The 8,516-nt window shown below is 35.7% G+C and overlaps 1 pseudogene across 1 annotated transcript; it reads right to left on the bottom strand.

The window, feature by feature from the left end:
• Positions 1-7,695: 7,695 nt before the first annotated feature.
• LOC309843971 (PHD finger-like domain-containing protein 5A pseudogene) lies at positions 7,696-8,237 on the bottom strand (annotated as a pseudogene). The gene has a single exon. The product of its transcript is annotated as a PHD finger-like domain-containing protein 5A pseudogene (transcript).
• Between the last annotated feature and the right edge of the window lie 279 nt (positions 8,238-8,516).

Below are 8,516 nucleotides of genomic sequence, written 5' to 3'. Positions count from 1 at the left end.
TATCCTAAATTTTGAAATGGAAAAACTAATTCTACAGGCACCTACTTTATCTGTCAGTCTTCCATGGTTAACACGGTTCCTAAGAATACATAGAGAGCCCAAGAGTAAGGAATTATGGAGAAAATAACATTAATTGTTTGAAATGTAATTCTGCTGAGGCTGTTAAGATGAAGATGTCAGGCACAGGTTTGGGTGCTAGTTGGGTGGGGTCTGAGCTTTGAGCAGATCGCATGGTCAAATGGTTGTTTGGTAGATTTTTCTGGTCATTTTTATCATTTGATATCTGTTCTAAATTATTCTTTGTTTTAAATCTATCATCTCTTATTATGCTCCTTGAGAGTGTCGACAGAAAGCAAAACTTCCTTATGATTTGATAACAATATTTTATTTTGGTAACTGTGACTAGGATACCCAAGCAGCAAAAAAGTAGAGGTAGATGAACTATATTTTAGTATAGTTGGCCAAAGTCTGAGTGAACTACTAAAGTTGCCTAAGGGAAATTGTGCTTAATAAAGAGCTGTTTCAAATTGGTGCTAATTATCATCATTTACATTTTCATAGATAATAACCAAGGACAAAAAGGGTACGATTAATGATATTTTCGTCTCTTTTATGGAGATGAGACTTATAGAAGATTAAGTAAATATATAAGTTAAATAGCTAAAGAATAGGAGTTGATTTTCAGAATTTTCAACCTATTGGGGCGCCTGGGTGGCTCAGTGGGTTAAGGCCTCTGCCTTCGGCTCAGGTCATGATCCTGGGGTCCTGGGATAGAGCCCCTCATCGGGCTCTCTGCTCAGCGGGGAGCCTGCTTCCTCCTCTCTCTCTGCCTGCCTCTGTGCCTACTTGTAATCTCTCTCTGTCAAATAAATAAAATTGTTAAAAAAAAAAAAAAGAATTTTCAACCTATGATTCAAGAATTATTTGATCCTAGAAAAGACAGTGAATTTGTATGGTGGGGGAATTTATAACTTGATCAAATTTAATTTGATTGATAACTTGATTAAATTCAGTGGGGTGGATAAGATCATATGGCTATTTTCAAATGCTAGTATAATTCACATCAATAATACATTTTAAAAATAAAATTTAACAAATTTTAAATTTAACTTACTTAAAAATAAAATTTATTTAAAGATAAATTTATTTAAAAATAAAATTAAAAAAAACTATAAAATTTAGGTGTTCTAAATCCAAAAGATTTAAACTAAGAAAAGGGAAAATATCTGTGGTTACAAACAGGGTGTTTAGATATGCTCAGATTTTAAATATTTACTTAAGATGATGTAAGAAGTCTTATATAACCATAATAAAATAAAAATATCCCATAAGAAATAGAACCTATAAGAATAAAACCTATAAATCGTAAAGTAGATGTTAATGAATGCTTTTCAGGCTATTTTCACAACAAGAACAAGAAAGAATTCTTATTTGGAATAAACAATGTAAAATTAAAAAGAAGGAGAGAAAGAGAACACAAAATTACTACTTTTGTTTTTTGGGGCTTTTTGTATTTGCTTTCTTTTTTTAATTATTTTTTTAAAGATTTTTATTTATTTATTTGACAGAGAGAGATCACAAGTAGGCAGAGAGGCAGGCAGAGAGAGAGAGAGAGGGAAGCAGGCTCCCTGCTGAGCGGAGAGCCCGACATGGGACTCGAGCCCAGGGCCCTGAGATCATGACCTGAGCCTAAGGCAGCGGCTTAACCCATTGAGCCACCCAGGTGCCCCAGCTATTTGCTTTCTTAGTAGAAAATGTATACAGATTATTACGGTAATTACATTGGAGAACACCAAAAAATATCAGATGTTGAAGACAGGAATGTTGCATTGCTGTTGGTAGTTTCTTAGATATAATAGACATTGAACAATACACTAGAAGATTGAATATTCATAGATGTTGATAATGTTTTTTAAAAAAGAAAAAGTAAATTGAAGATCAAGAGTTCAGTCCTTGGCGGTATCTATGAATAACTTACTAAAATTAATCACTTATAAGTGATTTAAAAGAAAAATTAATCTCTGCCTTTATTAAGAACATTTCTCTGAAAGATGTATTTCCTTTTTTAAAAAAATTCTTTAACTTGGTTAATATCACTGTACCTGTAAACCAAAACATAGTTTTTTGGTCTCTGCTGCTGTAGACTAACTTTATCAAAATAAGAGTGGTTAAGTGCAAGTTTAATAGGAGCAAAGATAGTATGACTTAACAGTTACATAAAGAATTTTCAGCAGCTTGATTATAGCAGCAACAACAACAACAACAAAAATCAAATAGAAGAACAAAGATAACAAAAGGAAAACCTCATGGATTACAACTTCATTAGGGTCAGGCAACAGGGGATTTCACTTTCAGTTAGGACGTGAAAAGACCTGCACAGCCTTCACTTCTGTAGTATCACAAAGGGAAATCTAGTTAAAATAGAAAATCATACTTATCTATGAGACTACTTGGTCCAACAATTGTCTGTATGGTCCAACACCATTACTAGTTTTGCTGAGAAAAGTACAGTGAAGGTAGGGCTAAAAATTCAAGCAAAGCAAAACACAACAATCAATCAGTCTAATGCCAAGTACTTTAATATCAGAGTCCCCAAGGATAGAAGCAACAAAACAGGACAGAATATGTTTAAAGAAATGGTGGTTAAATAGTTTCCAAGTTTCACGAGAGACATTAATTCACACATTTAAGATATTTAGCAAATTCCAAACAGGATAATGCAAGAAAATCATACTAAGTTTCATTGTAGTAATACTACTGAAAATACATGATAAATTCCAGAAGCTTTCAGAGAAAAACGTCCCATTATGTACAGAAAAACAGTTAAACATGGTGGCTGACTTCTTGTTATGAACAAAGTATGCCAGAAGGTAGGGATGGTAGCTTTAAAGTCTTTTTTAAAAACAAAGGAACAAAACAAAACAAAAAAAACAACAAACAAAACCCCTCCAAAAAACAAACAAAAAAGGTAACTATAAATATAGCTTTATAGGCAGCAAAAATAATCTTCTCAAGTAAAGGCTAAATAAAGACCTTTTCCAGTTAAACAGAATGCAATAGAGCTCGTGGTGGCCAAAAGTTCTATATTGTAAGAAATGCTAAAAGCAGGGCATCTGGTTGACTTGGTTAAGAATCTGCTTTCAGCTCAGGCCGTTATACCGAGTCCTGGGATTTGGGCCCCAGCACAGGCTCCCTGCTCAGCAGGGAGCCCACTTCTCCCTCTTCTGCAATCTCCCTACCCCCAACTTGTACATGCTCTCCCTCTCAAATAAATCAATACAATCTTTTAAAAAATGCTTAGGACAATTTTTTGGTCTAAAAAAAAAGAAGAAATTGGAGGGGTCGCCTGGGTGGCTCAGTTGGTTAAGCAACTGCCTTCACCTCAGGTCATGATCCCAGAGTCCCTGGATCGAGTCCCACATCGGGTTCCCAGCTCCACGGGGAGTCTGCTTCTCCCTCTGACCTTCTCCCCTCTCATTCTCTCTCTCACTCTCTTTCTCTCAAATAAATAAAATCTTAAAAAAAAAAAAGAAAAAAATAATAAAAAAAGAAATTGGAAAGGTAAATCTATAGGAAGCACTGAAGAGCAGTATAAATGATAAGTGTTTATTTATTTATTTATTTGACAGAGATCACAAGTAGGCAGAGAGGCAGGCAGAGAGAGAAGGGGAAGTAGGATCCCCGCTGAGCAGAGGCCCAATGCAGGGCTTGATCCCAGGACAACCAGGATCATGACCCGAGCTGAAGGCAGAGGCTTTACCCCACTGAGCCACATAGGGACCCCAAGTAAGTATTTTTTTTTTTTTTTAAGATTTATTTATTTATTTATTTATTTGACAGAGAGAAATCACAAGTAGTCAGAGAGGCAGGCAGAGAGAGAGAGAGAGGGAAGCAGGCTCCCCGCTGAGCAGAGAGCCCGATGCGGGACTCGATCCCAGGACCCTGAGATCATGACCTGAGCCAAAGGCAGCGGCTTAACCCACTGAGCCACCCAGGCGCCCCCAAGTAAGTATTTTTAAAAGACTTTTTTCTGTAAGTTGGTGCAGCCACTCTGGAAAACAGTATGGAGGGTCCTCAAAAAATTGAAAATAGATTCCAGGACCCTGGGATCATGACCTGAGCTGAAGGCAATGGCTTAGGGAGCCTGCTTCCCCCTCTCTCTCTGCCTGCCTCTTGCCGACTTATGATCTCTGTCTGTCAAATAAATAAATAAAATAAATCTTAGAATTGAAAATAGAGTTATCTTACAACCCAACAATTGCACTACTGGGTATTTACCCTAAAGATATAAACGTAGTGATCCATAGGGGCACCTGCATTCCAATGTATATAGCAACAATGTCCACAATAGCCAAACTATGGAAAGAGTCCAGATGTCCATCAACAGATGAATGGATAAAGATGATGTGGTATGTGTATATATACCTAGATATCTAGATACATATAGATATAGATATACACACAATGCTGTACTACTCAGCCATAAAAAAAAAAAATTAAATCTTGCCATTTGCAATGACATGGATGGAACTAGAGGCTATTACATTAAGTAAAAATAAGTCAATCAGAGAAAGACAATTATCATATGAGCTCACTGATATGAAGAATTTGAGAAACAAAACAAAGGATCATAGTGGAAGGGATTGAAAAACGGAATAAGGCAAAACCAGAGAGGAAGACAAACCATAGGAGATTCTTAATCTCAGGAAACAAACTGAGGGTTGCTGGAGGTGGCTGGTGATGGACACTGGGGAGGGTATGTGCTATGCTGAGTGCTATGAATTGTATAAGACTGATAATCAAAGACCTGTACCCCTGAAACAAATAATACATTATATGTTAATTTAAAAAATTAAAATAAAAAAAGACTTTCTCTTTCTTAATTTCTTTAAAATACAAATTGTGTCTTTAAAGCACAAACAGTAACATTTGTTGTGGGGTTTCTATCATAAATAATGATAAATGGCATCATAACAATTGCATAAAAAGATAGCAGTAGAGTATCGTGGAACATTACTTTTGTAAACATCTTGTTATACCTAAACTGGAATATTTAAAATTTTAATTCCAGTATAGTTAATATATAGTTAATATAATATAGCTAATATACAGTGTTATCTTAGTTTCAGGTGTACAATATAGTGATTCAACAATTCTATATATTACTCAGTGCTCGTCATGATAAATGTACTTTTAATCCCTATCACCTATTTTACCTATCCCCCTACTCACCTCCCCTCTGGTACCCATGTTTTCTCTCTATAGTTAGGAGTCGCTCTACAGTTTTCCCGCTTGTTTCTTTTTATTTTTTTTTCCCTTTGTTCATGTATTTTGTTTCTTAAATTCCACACATGAGTGAAATCATAAGTTATCTTTTTCTACTGATTGATTTCACTTAACATAATACTCTCTAGCTCTATTCATGTTGTTGCAAATGACAAGATTTAGTTCTTTTTTATGGCTGAGCAATATTCCATTATATATATCACTTCTTCCTTAGTTGTTCATCTATTAACAGATAATTCCATATTTTGGCTATTTTAAGTAATACTGCAGTAGACATAGGAGTGCGTATATCTTTTCAAATTAGTGTTTTCATATTCTTTGAGTAAATAACTAGTAGTGAAATTACTGGATCTTAAAATAATTTTATTTTTAATTTTCTGAGGAACTTCCTCTGTTTTCCACAGTGACTGCACCAGTTTGCCTTCCCATCAGTGGTGCACAAGGGTTCCTTTTTCTCCACATCCTTGTGAACACTTGTTTCTTTTGTTTTTTACTTTTGCCATTCTAATAGGTGTGAGGTGATATCTCATTGTGGTTTTGATTTGCATTTCCCTGATGATTAGGGTGTTGAACATCTTTTTCTGTGTCTGCTGGCTGTCTATATGTCTTCTTTGGAGAAATGTCTGTTCATGTCTTCTGCACATTCTTTAATTGGATTATTTGGTTTTTTTTGTGCATTGAGTTGTATAAGTTCTTTATATATTTTGGATACTAACCCTTTATCAGACATGCCAATTTCAAGTATTTTCTCTTATTCAGTAGGCCATCTTTTAATTTTGCTCATTGTTCTCTTTGCTGTGCAGAAGCTATTTACTTTGATGTAGTTCTAATAGTTTATTGTTTTTGTTTCCCTTGCTTCAAGAGACATATCTAGAATAATTTTTCTATGGCTGATGTTAGTGAAATGATGGCCTATGCTCCCTTCTAGGATTTTTATGGTTTTAAGTCTTCCATTAAGGTCTTAAATCAATTTTGAGTTTATTTTTATGTATGGTATAGGAAAATGGTCCAGTTTTTCTCTCGCATGTAGCTGTCCAGTTTTCCCAACACAACTTTTTGAAGAGACTGTCTTTTCCATTGAATATTCTTGCCTCTTTGTCAAAGATTAATTGACCATATAAGTGTGCGTTTATTTCTGGGCTCTTTATTCTGTTCCATTGACCTAGGTGTCTATTTTTGTGCCAGTCCCATACTGTTTCGATTAATAGAACTTTGTAGTGTATCTTGCAATTTGGGATTGTGATACCTTCAGTTTTGTTCTTCTTTTTCAAGATTTCTGTGGCTATTCAGGGTCTTTTGTGGCTCCATACAAATTTTGGGATTTTTATTTTAGTTCTATGAAAAATGATACTGGTGTTTTGATAGAGATTACATTAAATCTGTAGATTATTTCGGGTAATATGAACATTTTAGCAATATTTGTTCTTCCAGTCCATGAACATGAAATATCTTTCAATTTGTTCTTGTTGTCCTCAATTTCTTTTATCCATGTTTTATAGTTTTTAGAATATAGGTCTTTCACCTCCAAGGCTAAGTTTATTTCTAGTTATATTATTATTTTTGGTTCAGTTGTAAATGGGATTTTTTTTTCATTTTTTTGCTGCTACTTCATTATTAGTGTATAGAACCAATTTTGTATAGTGTATAGCAACCAATTTTGTATGCGGTGACCTTATGGAATTCATTTATCTGTTCTAATAGATTGTTGGTAGAGTTTTTATTTATGGTTTTCTATGTATAATATCATGTCATCTGCAAATAGTGAATGCTTAACAAAATTCTTCCTTACCAATTTGGAGGCACTTTTTGTCTTTTTCTTATCTGACTGCTGTTGCTAGGACTTCCAGTACTATATTGAATAAAAATGGTGAAAGTGGACATCTTTGTATTGTTCCTGATCTGAGGGGGAAAGTTCTCAATTTTTCATCATTGTGTATGATTTTAGCTGTGGGTTTTTCATATATGGCCTTTATTGTGTTGAGGTATGTTCCTTCTAAACCTATTTTGCTATTTTTTTTTTTAAACCAGTAAAGAAACACCTGCTTTCCTTAACACAACAGCAAGAGAAAGGTTTTCCAAGTTCTCAGAAGGAAAATAACATGAGCAGGCATCACCTGCTACGTGTTACAAGATTTAGTGTCCACGCTGATTGTTCTGAGAGCTTCCCCCAACCCAGCAGATGTCTCCTCCATGAGGTCTGCCATCAGGGCTGCTGCCAAGAACAGGTTTCTCACTGTGGTAGCTTCACAGTTAATTCATCAAACAGAAGACTGAGGCAGTATTATTCCTGTTTCAGAAGCTCTTGGTGTCTAAAAAAGGAAGAAGAAGCAGCTCTTGGGGTAGAGAGAGCATAGCAATTTGGAATACACACTTGTTTCTTGAATTCAAGAAAAACTATGAGCCAATCTATCAATTTTTCTCTGCTCTGGTCTGCCAAGAGTGTTGTGTAAAGATTCCTTTTCCATTCCTATTACGTGTCAGGGTAAGAGGAGGAAAGGTGGAGAGGGGCCTGTGGAGGAGCTCTCTCCTGCTTCTGCGCTGGTGGTGATCGCCATCTTTTCTGACAGCTGCAGCATCTGGTGGTGGGTGGGAGAGAAGGCCACCCACCAATTGCCTCTTCTTGAAGCCATACCTTTTGTATTCATAGAAGAGAAGGGTCATAAAGCTCCCCAAATTGACAGTCTTTGGGCAACCATCTCTATCCTTTGCCTGGATGTGTGCACTCCTTACAATAATAGGCACCCGAGACCCCAGGGCCTCCCCAGATCACACAACGTCTGGTAAGAGCCATAGTTACACTCATCACATATGCATACCAGAGTGTAGGGACACAGGTAGGAGTCATAGATCACACATTTGCCATCACATTTTTCACATAGTCTTTCGATGGCAACACCAGCCTGCTTGCGGCAGAAGATCAAATCCAGATGATGTTTAGTCATAATTCCAACACGAGCTTTGCTAATGGTTTTTTATCATGAATGGATGTTGTACTTCATCAAATGTTTTTTCTGCATCTATTGAAATAATCAAATGGCTTTAATCCTTACTCTTGTTGAGATGATGTATCACACCAATTGATTTGCAAATATTAAACCACCCTGGCAACATAGGAATAAATTCTGCTTGATTTTGGTGAATAGTTTTTTATAATATGTTGTTGGATTTTGTTTGTTAATATTTTGTTGCAGATTTGTACACCGTGTTCATGAGAAATATTGGCCTGCAGT

This window comes from Mustela nivalis, assembly GCF_964662115.1.
Source record: "Mustela nivalis genome assembly, chromosome: 11".
In the NCBI taxonomy this organism is placed as follows: Eukaryota; Metazoa; Chordata; class Mammalia; order Carnivora; family Mustelidae; genus Mustela; species Mustela nivalis.
This window is presented reverse-complemented; position numbering and strand designations above follow the sequence as displayed.